Here is a 13,893-nt window from a genome sequence, read left to right on the forward strand (position 1 = left end):
CACCCAAATGGATAAACTTGCTCATCTGGTCTTGTGCCCCTCATCCCACCCAGGAACTGATTCAGTGGCAAGAGGACAACTTCAACTGATTTCATCTCCAAACCCAACCTATCAGCACTCCCTATTTCCCAAGCCCCTACACACCCAAGTTATTCTTAAAAACCGTAATCCCAAAATTTTTGGCGTGATTGAGTAGTGACTGTCTCTCAGAGCAGCTGGCCTCGTGTTAAGTTCTTTATTGCAATGCCATTTTCCTGGTGAGTCAATGGCTTGTGCAGTGGGCAGCAAGAACCTGTTGGGTGATCACAATTACAGTATACCCTAACATGAAATACAAGCACTCTAGTAGGATAACCACACTTCAGTTTTCACCTCTGTTCTCATGCAGCTGAGGATTTGTTGTAGTTTGAGGTAGTGGTTCCAGGCCCATGGTTCTCTTCTTACCGAGTTTAATCTACATACAATCAAGTTCACTTTTTGAAACTAATTTGGTACTTTTTAGTATATTCAACAAGGTTGTATGACCACACCCCCTGTCTAACTTTAGGACATTTTGATCTATCTTCAAAAGTTGATTGACTTATCTTCAAGTTCACTGATTCTTCTGTATCAAGTCTCAAACATCTCTAGTGGAGTTTATTTCCATAGGTTATTGGGGAACAGGTGGTGTTTGGTTACATAAGTTCTTTAGTGGTGATTTGTGAGGATTTGATGCACCTATCACGTGAGCTGTATACAGTGCACCCAATATGTAGTCTTATCCTTCATTCACCCCCTCTTCCTACCCTTTCCCTGAGTCCCCAAAGTCCATTGTGTCATTCTCCTAGTACAGTTTTTAATTCCAGTTATGCTTCAACTTGAGAATTTCTATTTGGCTCCTTAAAAAAGTTTCTCTATTGGTAGCCTGACTAGATGTTTCTCATACTTTAGACAGTCTTTATTTGAATATTTTAAATGGTGGATTTAAAGTCTTCATCTAATAAGTCTAAAATCTGGACTTTCTCAGAGACTAATTGCTTTTTTGTATATCAGCTATAATTTATCTTTGTTGGAAACTGGAAATCTTACTATGGCAACTCTGGATTATCAAGTTCTCCCAGGGCTTCTTGCTGATTGTTCTTTGCTTATTTAGTAACAGTTCTGCAAGGTCTATAGTCTTATGTGGGACTACTGGAGTTTATTTGGTTAAGTGATCAGCTACTACTGCTTAGATTTCCTTAAATGCCTGAAACTACCAAGTTTCCCAGTCCTTACTGAGGGCTTTCCTGTATGTATTAGGACATGCCTTCAACACTCAGCCAGGCAGTTGAAACTCTACCTTGGCCTTTATTTCCCCTTTATGCAGAGCCTCAAGGTCAGCCAGAGGTGAGCACATAGCGCCTTCTAGGGTCCTTTCCCACCACATACAGTCCTACATATGCACTTGCCCATCCAGATTCATAGGAATATATTGGAGCTTTTCAGAGTCCCTGTAGACAATTTTCCAGCTTTTCATTTAGCTTATTGTTTGCTCCAAGTATTACCCACGATGCCCTTAGGCAGCTGTAGTGTTAAACAGTTGCTTTTAATCGTTCTTGATAAATGCCCCTATGGAAGAGGCTTTTCGCATTAGGTGATCTCTTAGTCACGCGAACAACCTTGTGAATGGAGTCTTCCAATGAGGCCAGACAGGTTAAAGTGTTAACATTTCTCCAGGAATGCAGCCTTGAATCAGCTCTACTCCCATTCTGCCCTCTCTGCCAGGCTGCTGTTTTTCACTGTTTGCAAGGTGTTGATTTTTAAGGCTGCCACAGAGCTGGGGTGGTGATGGAGGGAACAGGGAATTTTAAAATACCACAAAAGCTTGCTATTACCTGGATTTGGTTGTTTTCCCTGGATTGCTATAGGATCAGTTAAATTCTAGAAGTGTTCAACTTGATTTTGCCTAGTGTTCTCATTGCTTTTATGAAGATAGTGTTTTCAGAGGTCCTTATTCTGCCACTTTCACTGATGTCACCCCCAGTTACCTAGTGACTTTTGGATAACCAGTCAACTTAACATTGACCCAGCATAGCTTTCCTTGTGTCCACAAAGGGGAAAACAAATTTGGGAGCACATAGCATTGTCTGACAATTCTGTTTTCTAGGTTCTCTTGAAGTTGGAGTGGGACTGGATTCTGTTCATACTGTGGAAAGACTGTATATCAGAGCTACGGAGTCTGGGCCACACTGGTACCAATCTGAACTACTGTCAGTACATAATGATTAAATAACCTTGTACTAGATGATAAATCTATGTCGTCTTCCATGGAGAAGTCTTAAGGATATAATCCCAACTGAATAGTGCCTAGTAATGTGGTTGATTTCTATTTCAGTGAAAATTTCAGTGGCAAGTGAACATTTGTACATACTGTTAAAGGTGCTAGACAATTTTCCAGGTTTGGTCACCAACCCCATGAAGGTCATTCATTTTTCCACGGCTATGAAGACTTTGAAGAGACATATGTAGGAGTTCATGCTCCTTTCATCTCAGCTCTATAAGCCATTGCTTATAGGTGAGCCACCTAACACTCCAGCATGAGCAAAACACACTTGTGCTAAGTTACTGAGATTTGGGGAATATTTGTAACTACTCTGGCAATCAGAGTGGGCAGAATGGGATTAGAGCTGCTTCAAGGCCCCATTCCTGGAGAAATGTTAATACTGTAGACAGGTCATGGCCTGTCCACAGTATATTTGCTGTATTTCTTGATGTCTTTAGTGTATACACATGAATGTCAATATCCTCTATCATCTTTCTTAAAGTTAAGACAGAACAAAAACTACCTCCAAGAGTGTGATAAGCATTACTATTCAGTTTTAGTGTCTCTAGTCTGATTTTTATACATCACTCCAATTCTGTAGTTTTGAGATGAAAAAATCTGCTAAAACATTTTCTAAATTGTTCACCAGTTGTACCTATCATTCTTGTATTGCCCATTGATCTGTGGTACCTCTCACATCACAATTTAGATGGCAAAAGTAGGTTCTGGCCTACTGTTTTATTGATCTTTGTGAGGTTGAAACCTTTAGAATGGTCCCAGGGTAGGGTTTGTCCTTTACAACTAATTTTCAGCATAATTACCTTTATAAGTGAATCCACACAATTCCAGTATGGTTTATATTTACAATTAGTCTTCTTGGGATTTTGTATGTTATCTTAATACCATTTGAAGATAAAGTAAGGTTCAATTCAGGATGAAAGCATCTACAAAATGTGTTGGAGAGGCTCAGAGATTAAGTTAAAGGTCATACAGTGAGGAAGCTGAGATGGGTGTTAAAACCTGGGCCTGATTTCAGAACCTTCACTTCTTCCAACAATGCATGTTTCTTGCCAATCTAAACACTTCCTTTAAAAGAAAGGAGACATTTAGGAGAGGACTTTTGCTGAACCAACCCAATGAACTTCTTTCCCTGACCCTCACAGGCTTATGCATCCATACACAATAGGATTCCAGATTGCTATGCTCATCCCTTGGAAGTGTAACAAAGAACTCCCCTTGCCTTCCTTCAGAGATAACACGCTTCCTTTTAACTACAGAATAGAGTTCCAGGAACCTCAGCTTGTGTTTGAGCTATCACTTATCTCAGGCCTAACTCCACTTACTACCCTCAGTAGCTTCCAAGAAGTCAGACAGAAACAGGTGATTCTATTTCTCTTGGAATTCTTGCCAATTTGTCATCAGGGGGACTTGACCCAGCATTTGGGTGGGAATGGGATATTATAAACCCACTGAGCCAATTTAAGGGTATTGATTTCTGAAATACTATCCTTAACACCAAAAGGAAGCTGCCTTGGAGGAAGTCTGGCTGGTTATTAGGGGCCCTGGCCACCAAGTGACAGTACCTGAAGTGAGACTGGCTTTACCAAGGCCAGTATGTGCAAACATGGATCAGGATGTGTACATGTTAACTAAACCCATTATGCTTTGGGACCTCTAAACCCTGTCCCAATTCTTGTACAACACCCATGTCAGACATCATGGAATTGACAGGGCTAGCAGAAGACCAGTTGCAGCACCTATTCATGCTCTGAAAATTTTGGTGAGGTATCATGGAATATTGTGGTTTAAAATTAGATTCTCTCAATAGTGTTCTCTACAACGTTGTGATTGTTGGGACAAGGACGGTAAAGTGGCAAGTTGCTATACCACGTTCCCTTCAAGTATTATATGCATGTACCTCAAAAACCAGATTTCTATTGGAACTTTTGATAACATTTGCAAAAACTTAGAGGCTGAGGATGTATGTCCTGTAGCAATCACTGGCACACTTCTACAGCATCTGAGCATAGATTCTAACCTTATTCTGCATGGAATCTTAGGGTTAGCACCCTTGCATAGTAGAAAGACCTAGAAAACATGGCTAGGGAGAGTATTTTGAACATTGGGAAAGATTCCAATAGCCCTGAGACCCCACTACTCCTTGATGTTTGTAACAGTTCTGGCCTCATTTTATAAAGGCAGCCACCCCTTCTCCATATATCCTTTCCCCTATATTATCCTATTTGAGGATAAGCAGGAATAGGAAGTTGTCAGGTATATGGGGACAGTTTGTCAAGTTATAACAGTACCTTAAAGGGGCACCTTCTGGCCCCCTGAACTACCTTCCAGTTACAAGTACCCTTTACAGTAAGTCAAAGTATGTAGCAAACTGTGGGTAGGAGGCTATGCTCACATTTAGAGGTGAGCTCAGACTGGTCTAGGATGACCTCAGTTGGGACAATAGGACTTTCACCCTCAGTCTGATCAGACTCATCCTAGCCTAGGTTCATTTTCATTACAGTGGTAATAAAGAGGAAAACACAAGGGTCCTTAAGGCACAGGCTTGAAATGGCAGTTCCATTTCTACCACCTGCTATTTTCCAAGCAAGCCACAAGGCCAGCTCAGATTCAAGGGGGTGGGCAAATGGTCCATTTCTTGATTAGAAGAATGGTGAAGTCACATTGTAAAGGGTATCAACAGGGGGAGAAGTACAGAATTTTTTTTTTTGTAATCAATATGAACTAAAATCCTTCAGTGAAAGGATGAGAAATCATGGTTTCAGATGGCATCAGGCTGAGCCATTCACTAAACTTAGCACCACTGTAAAAGGAACAGCCAAGTGTAGTGCCCTTGAATGTGATGCAATAGAAATTATAAGCCTTTGTTGGCAAGACTGTCAGTAATCTAGTCAACCTGTAGGACCTATCAATTTTTAGTAATACAGGGGAAAGGAACAAGTTAGACATAAAAGCACTTAGTCATACCTAAATACAAGACATTCTGTGAGACATGACAAAATTCCTCCAGTGTTTCAATGATACTAGGTGGGGAGGGGACCGTTATGGGAAGACTTAAGCTTAAGCACTAGCAGACATTTTAGAAGTCCTTTCAGATTCTCAGTGTCACTTGTTTTTCAGATGCGGTGGACACTGGCCAACAACATGCTGACCTATACGTCATGCTGCTTAGCTGCATGTCACAGCTTCCAGCTCCTTCTGGGGCTTCTGGGCTCAGATGAAGTGCCACATTGCTTGGATTTGTATTTCCCTCCACCTGCCAGAGAGGCTAACCAGACACACCCAGAAGTTTACTCCAAGAAACTGACCAGCAAATACTAGAAGATGGGAGCCAACAGATGACTTCTATCATCTTTACTGGTCACTCTCCAGGCCTCAATCATCTGTGATCTTTGTGAATCAATGGCTGACTTGGTACTAATAAGCTTGTGTATATTTCCCAGTCTTCCATCTTAAATTCCTTTTGTTGTTGCTCCAGGATTGTATGCCTCAAGTAAGCATTAGCAATGAAGTCTTGCTTCAATTCTGTCTTCTAGTGACCCTAGGTTAAGCCAAATAATGCAATAGTAAGCTTGTTTGGACCTTGATTCGAATAAGCCAGATATAGGACATTTAAAGCAAGCTGTGAAATTTGATGGCACTATTGGACATTAAGGAGTGTTGATTGTGCTATGTGTGACAGTGATTTTAAAGAGGGACTTTGTCAATCAGTATTGTGACTAGAAGGATAGGATGCCTAGTGTTTAAAGAATTCCAGCAAAGCAGAATAAGGCAGATACACCTAGTGGGATAAATGAAGATGGAAGTACTGAGTTTAATCTGAGTAACAGGTACACGATTATGATCTACTTAAGTATACTTGAGGACTTCTACAAGGACAAGTTTAACTCTTTAGAATTATTTCATCCACCATTTTGAGTATAATAATTCTGATTGTTTTGTAGATGATCCTTTGGAAGTTTTCATAGCTGAATTTTACAGTTTATCATATTGAATCTAGTTGTAAAGTTTCTCCATACACTTCCTGAAGCCTTTCAAAATATGGTCATTTCAGGACTTATCTTTATTATTGTAGATAGACTGAGTATTATCTACATGTTTACAATTAACACCTTCCATCTCATTTTCTATTTTCTGTGATGATTCAATCTGATCTTCCAATTCACCAATTTGTTCTTCAGCTATATCCACTTGTGTTGTATCAGCTTTCTTATACTTCATTTTCCTCATTTTTGAATGTGTCTTAATCTTAGGTGTCTATTGTACTTGATAGTCTCAGTGTCCTAATATTTAGGCTTTCAGTGTTTCCATTTTGCAATAGGTCTATTCTTCCTGTGTCTTATTTTAGTCTGAGAATATCTAGTACCAGAGGAATATGATTTATCTAGTAATGCATTGTTGGTTCAAGAGCAAAGGCAGTTTTAGCTTGTTTCAAACCCTAGTACGTTTACAGAAAGAAAAACCCTAAGTTACTACAGTTTCCAAAAAGAATCCTATTAGGCCAGGGTCTTCCTTCTTGAGAGGAGCAGCATTGGTAGGAGGCAGGCTCCCCAGACTGGAATCCACCAGCCCCACATGGGGCAGGATGGAGGTATAAATGCCCAAAGTTCAACCTCTACTTGCCTTCATCAACTCCTTACCTCACAGGGTTTTCATGCTAACCTGATTTTGTCCAGTGCATTAACATGCAGGGTTACCAGTTTCAGTCAGACAATGCCTATCTCAATAAGCAATTATGCTGAAGAGACAAAAAGCAGAAATAAACTCACCTTAATTACCCTCACAGCACTGTCAGTTGCCCTTTGTTCCAGATCACAGCCATTACACTCAGGGACCACATACACCAACTTGTCCAGCCAGTTGGAGTTTTTGCCTGTTGCCCTAGTGTGATTAACAAGGCTCTTTACTCTTAAGTGTCCTAGTTTGGACAGTCATGTAGTCTTTGTGGCAGCCATGGAGATATACTATTACAATCTGCCTCTGAAGAATATGCCTTGGAGTGCAGTTAGCTTCCAGCTGCAGTATCCCTGGGATCTGCCAGTGTTAGAACTAAGGATGCATTTTACCCAGGTAGATCCCTGCCAACAACTGGGCTGGGCAGGGCAGGGCACACCAGGCCCTGGCCAGTCCTGCCCAATGGAGGACCAAGCATTCTTTATGCTAAGGATCCTTGTTAAGGGAGCTGAGACTCTCTAGAGCTGCACCGCAGTTTGGGTGTCTTCCTGATAAGGCTTCGACTGACCGTCATCTGGATCTATATGTGTTCCATACAACAGATCAAGCCCTTCTTAAGCATGTCCAAAGCCTCTTATTCCTGGGATTCCATGTTTGCTTTTCTTCAGGGTTGATGGTTGAGGAAGGAGTCAGAACAGTCAGGACAGTCCCAGCCCCAGTGTCCATTCAATTGATGATTGTGCAAACTAGGTTTTGGCCACTTGGCTTCCAGCTGGGCTTGGCCAATGAAAAGCCCCGATGAGATTGAAAGAATGTAAAAGCAGCCAGGGTATTTTACACCCTCTCCCCTCCACTCTTCAGTAGAATCTGTGGGAGTGGCTATTTCATTTCTAGTCTTTCGAGTCAGCAGCCCCTCCCACCTCCCAGCTTTCTCTAAGCATTCCTTACTGCGGCTGTAGCCCCCTCTGGGCATTCTCTACAAGGCTACAGTAACACTTTCCACTGTACTTTCAGGTCTAAAGGGAGAAGTGGCTTCTGTTAGTCTGGATTTCTTCAGCAGTCCCTGTTTTGCTTTCAACTCAGGATATTTTTATAGCTTGTCGCCCACATTAAATTCTTTCCATTGAACTATCTAGCTTGCACTCTGATTCTCTTAGTGGACCTGGAGTGTTACACTTGATTTCTTTCAAGAATAAGCCATTAAATTGCTCTTTCGGTTGGCATGGGTTAATGTTTAGGGAATGAAATATTTAGAAGCATATTAATACATGACCCATTAATCAAGCAGCAAGTAGTGTATCTAGAAGCAAACTAAGCAAGTTGATCTGTCACTATCAGTTGTATCATACAACAGGAGTATCCCTTGACAAAGGACCACTTGGCACAAAGGCAATGAAGGAGTCAAAAATCAGCATATAAGAAGGCACAAGATACTTTTAGAAGTCAGTAGCTTTCTCCAGCAGACTTTCAAAAATGCTGAACAGTTAATTTCCAGTTTGAGGGACACATTTAGTTAAGCTCTGAATATACTAGATTAATCCTCAAACCTCCCTGTAGAACTCCAGGCTTTAGTATAAGCTGCCAGCAGGTCTCCATGGAAGCCATGGTCCAGAAGGCTAAGGCATAACTGTAACCAATATTTCTGATTGTCCCTCTAGGAAACCAGATGACATATGCTGTCATAATATGAACTCTAATCCTTAAGTCCCCTAGTTTTACCCATGGCACTGACTTCACTACTCGCTGCATAACTCAATGCTACCCTATAACCCTAGGTACACAATAGTAAATGGGGAAGTCCAGAATTCTGGTTATGGGAGTTTCCAAGATGCTCCAAGGTAGTCTTTGCTTGAGGCCAGGAATTGAGATACTGATGCTTAAAGGATATAGCCTCTCCCTTTTTCTACAAACTGCGAGTCACACATAGTCATACTACCTACAAGTAGATAGAGCATCCTCAGGGGGAATTGGGTCAAACATGTCCCACCGTTCCCATAGGGAAGAAGCCACCAGACAAAAACACGACTTCTCAAGTCATAGCACCTTCTTCCAAGTCTGGCCCTGTGTACAATTTCCTGACCCAAGACCTGCTTTCCTACCAGTCATTCTCAGGATAGTTCTTCCTTGAGGACGTCCTAGGCTATCCAATGTTTGGGCATCTGTGCTCTGGTTTTTTGTAAGAGACTTCACAGTGGAGTTGTCTAAGAGACAAAGCCTATCTATGAAACTATCTTAAAGAATAGTTGTCAGCCCAGCTTGTTTTTGCTTATATCAGATCATTGGTCACCCCTAAGTCAAGCCACAAGTCTAGAGGGTTCAGTGAGAACAAGGGTGCTCACCTTGGTATACACTTTTTTGTATAAACTTAAAAGGAATACAAGTTGTTACATGGATATATTGTGTAGTTGTCAGGTCTGGGCTTTTGGTGTACTCACCGAATAATGTACATTCTACCCGTTAGGTAGTTTCTCATTCTTTACTCCCTACCCCTCCTAGTCTCCAGTGTGTATACCCTACTATGTCCATGGGTACATATTTAGCTATTTGGATGAGAACATTTGAGTTTTGTTTTACATAATTCACATGTTGTCTAGGGGTTTTGTATGCTTCAAGCTCTGAGCATTCTCCCTTGCCTCACACTGAAAATATATCTTGGGACGGTAACTGGCAGTGAGTTTTTGCTATCAAAATCAATTTTTAATGATAATTGCCACCTGTTATTTTCAAGCCCTGCTATTGGAGTCAGCTGCTACTCAACATCTAGAGATTTGAGATCAGTCTGCAGCTCCAGGACAGATCTACATGGAGAACATTAAATGTGACTCAAGCATATAACTTAAGAACTTCACTTGCTTTGAATACTTACCTGGGCACCTGGCTCATATCCAAGTGTCTATACAGCATTTCTATGTGGATGTCTTAGATATCAAGTTCAGCATGGCACAAGACAACTTATTTGCTTAAGGCTTTAGACTTCCCCATTCTGAAGCACCAAAAAACTACCAATCTGGCCAGAAAAGTCATGGATCATTCTGGTTTCTTCTTGCCCTTCATTCCCTATACCAATTTGTCAGAACCACCCATTCATTCTATTTAAGACATTCTGAATCTATTCACTCTTCCATTTCTACTGCCCTGTCACAGGCCTAGCTATATATATTGTCTCCTTTGTGAGCAGATCGTCGAGGATAGCAATTAGAGAAGTCACTTATGTTACTCCACTGCTTCAAGGTTTCCTAGTGGCTTTCCATTAGCTAGAGTGTAAAAACCCACCCTTCCTTACCCAAGTTCTGCATATTTGTTCCTGCCTCTGATGGGACTTTCCCCCTTCAGTGAGTACTATAGCCACATTGCTTCATTTCAGTCCTTCACATATGCCACAGTGCTTCCTGCCTCAGGGATTTTATTTCTATATGCTTTTTCTCTTAAAATGTTTAGAAAGACCCTAAACTGTTTAAAGCTAGAGAAAATAGGGTCAATGTAAGTGTCATCTCAGAACTCTTGACCAGGTTATCATTGTCTCCACCATTCCTGCCAAATCATCCTTCAATCCATTTCCTTTGTAGAATACCTGTTTATCAAAAGTACCTTGGACTCTTATCTCTCCTATAGGGGCAGGCACAAGAGTCTCTGTATACTTCATCTGACTGGACTCATGTTCCAGCACACAAGAATGCTGGCTGATTTCTCCAAGAAAAACAGGCATCAGGGAGTATATCAGCTGATAGCCTCTATCTGCAGAACCTTTGGGATCCACCACAGCACTTGAGCTAAGGTCATATTCTTCCTGGAATGTGAAGCACTTTAATATGGCATGGCAGGCGGGTACCGGGAAGCTTCTGAGTGACTCCTCCGCAGGCATTAACTGCACCAGAGTTTTAGAATTGCCAAGGATTTCTCAGGCACACAGCAGTCTGAGGTTCCTATCCAACTTCTTTCCCTTCTCCTTTCATGGGTGTCAGATAAGCCTCATGATGTAAAGACTTACCTTGCCTATTTCTGCTCCTTCCCTTTTTCATAGGTATTACCCAATGCATCAAGCTTCCAAATGTGCTTGGAAGCAATTTTCCAGAGGGCTACAACACGAGATCACAGTAGTAGCTTGAGATAAAACGATACAATAGGATTTGAGGACTGAATCCCCTTACTCCAAGTGTCCAGAGCAGATCCAATCTCAACTTCAATTGTTATGTAGCATAAATAGTTTGATACAAGGTGGCAACATAATTGCTAAAGTTTTAATAGTGACTTGAATGTTCTATTGAGGGAAAATTCCCTGGCCAATGCCATGATTTGGACCTTTAAGTATAGCGGAAGTGGAATTAGTTACACTGCTGTAATGCCTTACTGAAGGAAGATAAACAAGTTTTAACTATGTTAGAGTGCTGAAGGGTCTCTGGCAGCCAGCTTAAGAGAGGTTCTTATCTCCTGCAGTAGGACAGTGGATACAGCCGAGAAGCAAATTTAGGATTGGTAGACTTGCCAAGCTCAAAAGACAGTGAAATGCTCCAGTCAAGGCAGATCTGCTTACTGTGTTTAAGCCCCACTTGCAAAAACCTGGGACATCTAAGTGAACACAGCCAAGAACTGTAGCTTGTCAGCCCTGAACCATCAGCCTATAGAGGTGATCCACCTCTATTAGAAGCTAGACTTCCCCCATGCAGGAAGACGCTGCCAAGGCTTCTACCCTACCATGAAACCAGCTGTCCTAATAAGGAGACATCCTTTCCTGGATGTCAGGCTGATAACTAAGATTCCATGCCAGTGCTAGCCCTGAATAGGAAAAAAGTGATAACATCCCAAGCAGCTGAAAGAACTAGGCAGCAAGTGGCACCAGGAGCCCAGAGAGTACCTCCAGGCTTTGAATTTGAGGGTGCTCCTCTCAAAAGCCAGACTACAAAACTTAGGAGCACTCTTTCAGAGCACTGGGCACTTTTAGAGGATGGAAGTTGTAGCCAAAAAGTCAGATCTGTTACTTCCAGAAAGATCTTAGCAGTCTAGGGTTAAGGAGAATGTGACAAACCCTTTCAGACCATGACAAATTGTGGTAGGGGATGTAAGATGCAGGAAAGGGGAAAGCACAATGCCCGGTAGGCATTGTGATCCAGAAACACCTTCAAACCCTGGGAGTACTGCTTTAGCCCACAGAACAAAAGGCTATCAGTCCTAAGATGAACCCAGAGTAAGAAAGGGCTCCATAGATCTAGGCTGTGATACAATCAGCCCTGCCCCTTGGGCCACAATCCAGCAAGGTGACATATGTCTTATTACCTTGATTGCATGTTTAATTTGACTTGTATTATATGAAGCTATTTACTTAACATCTTTAAGCTGTTAAAACAGATCATGAACTAAAAGAACGATTAGTGGGAAGTAGTATTAGAATCTATGTCAAGCCCCAGTGGGAGAAACAATGCAGTCCCCTACAGTTCAAGAGCAAGGCCATATTATCTATAGCAGACAGTTATGTCATTTTACAAATGGTTCATGTGCTACCAGGCTCTGGTAGAGAAGGAAACCTTAACCACGAGCTACCGTGTGACCGTATACCTGGAACTGCCCATTACATGCTGGGGGGGTCAGTTAAGACCCATGAGATCAAGTTTGGCCACATCAGCGTCAATTCATCAAGAGATTAAAATGGTTCAGCCCAGGATTGAGCCCAAGAAATACCAGAGGGCACAAGCAAGGTGGGTATGTAGATGACCCAAGCCTTCCGGACACCCCATATTGGTTTACCTCAGAACCTCCTTTTTAGGCTTACATCTATGGATATAAGCCTAAATGTAGGCCAACTGAAGGAATAGAAGGCAGTTTGACTTATAGATGTGTTGGTCCAGTGTGTGAAAGCTAAGGTAAATGGCAACTCTAATAGATGCGTTCAGGATGGCTTTGAAATGCACTGGCAAGGCAAAGTTTTCCCAGTGAGAAAATGAAAGTACATCATGAGAAAAGTAACCCAAAGTCAGAATCCGTGCCAAGAAGTGTAGAGCAGTAAGTGCCCTGGCCAGCATATCAGGAACGTGGAAGGAAATGAACTGGAACATAAGTCTGGGGTAGATCCTTGTGGAAAAACGTTTGGGGGTAGTAATGAAGTGTTAACATATCACATGTTTATGCTTACCAGAGTGCTTCACATGGAATAGGCATGTAAGTAAGTAGGCAAAACAATTTGACCAGTTGATGTTACCATCTAAGAACTGCTGTGGTCAAATACGTGGACTGGGCAGAATAGCAAAAATGCTGGCTACACAAGGGCCTAAAAGCATGGGTTCCCACATACCAAGGCCGATCTAGATACCACTTATGTTTAATCTGCCAGCAATAGAGACTAAGTGAGCCTCTGCTATGGCATAACTCAAGGCCAGTTACTTGGTAGAAAGTTAACTCTGTTAGGCCCCTTCCATCTTAGAAGGGTCAGGAATAGATTCTAATGGCATAGATACATATTTCAGGTATGGGTTTGACTGCCCTGCTCAGAGCCTCAGCCAGGTCTTTTGTCTCTGGGGACTTAGAGACTGCTTTATCTACAGCCATAGAATCCCATGCAATATGGCATCTGACTAGAGGACCTACTATGTATTGAAGGTATGGAAGACAGTTCATGACTGACCCACTCGTATCATGTACCACACCATCCAAGGGCTGCCTGCCTGACAGAGTAGGAATGGCACACATCTGATGCATTAGGTCAGAAGCATTACTCTAAGAACAGGAAACCATCTATAAGCATGCATTGTATTCCTAAGTCAGACCTTGCTACAATAAGGAAGATCTTGGACCTGGGAACAAGAGGTATAAGAAACGGCCCCACTTACCTTTATTCCTGGTGATGAACTGGGGGACTTTATATCTTTAAGAGTCTGAACTCTAATGTTATGGGCCCTGGGCCCCATATGGGGTACCTTTTACAGGGGAGG

At 41.9% G+C, this 13,893-nt stretch overlaps 1 long non-coding RNA gene across 1 annotated transcript in view; it reads left to right on the forward strand.

The window, feature by feature from the left end:
- Positions 1-7,082, forward strand: part of LOC110743066 — a 43,538-nt gene extending 36,456 nt beyond the window's left edge. The window contains exon 2 of the long non-coding RNA XR_002521541.2: positions 5,420-7,082. This is a non-coding gene — a long non-coding RNA (uncharacterized LOC110743066). The remainder of the gene's footprint in view (positions 1-5,419) is intronic.
- Positions 7,083-13,893: the final 6,811 nt, after the last annotated feature.

Source organism: Papio anubis, chromosome 6 (genome assembly GCF_008728515.1).
Source record: "Papio anubis isolate 15944 chromosome 6, Panubis1.0, whole genome shotgun sequence".
In the NCBI taxonomy this organism is placed as follows: Eukaryota; Metazoa; Chordata; class Mammalia; order Primates; family Cercopithecidae; genus Papio; species Papio anubis.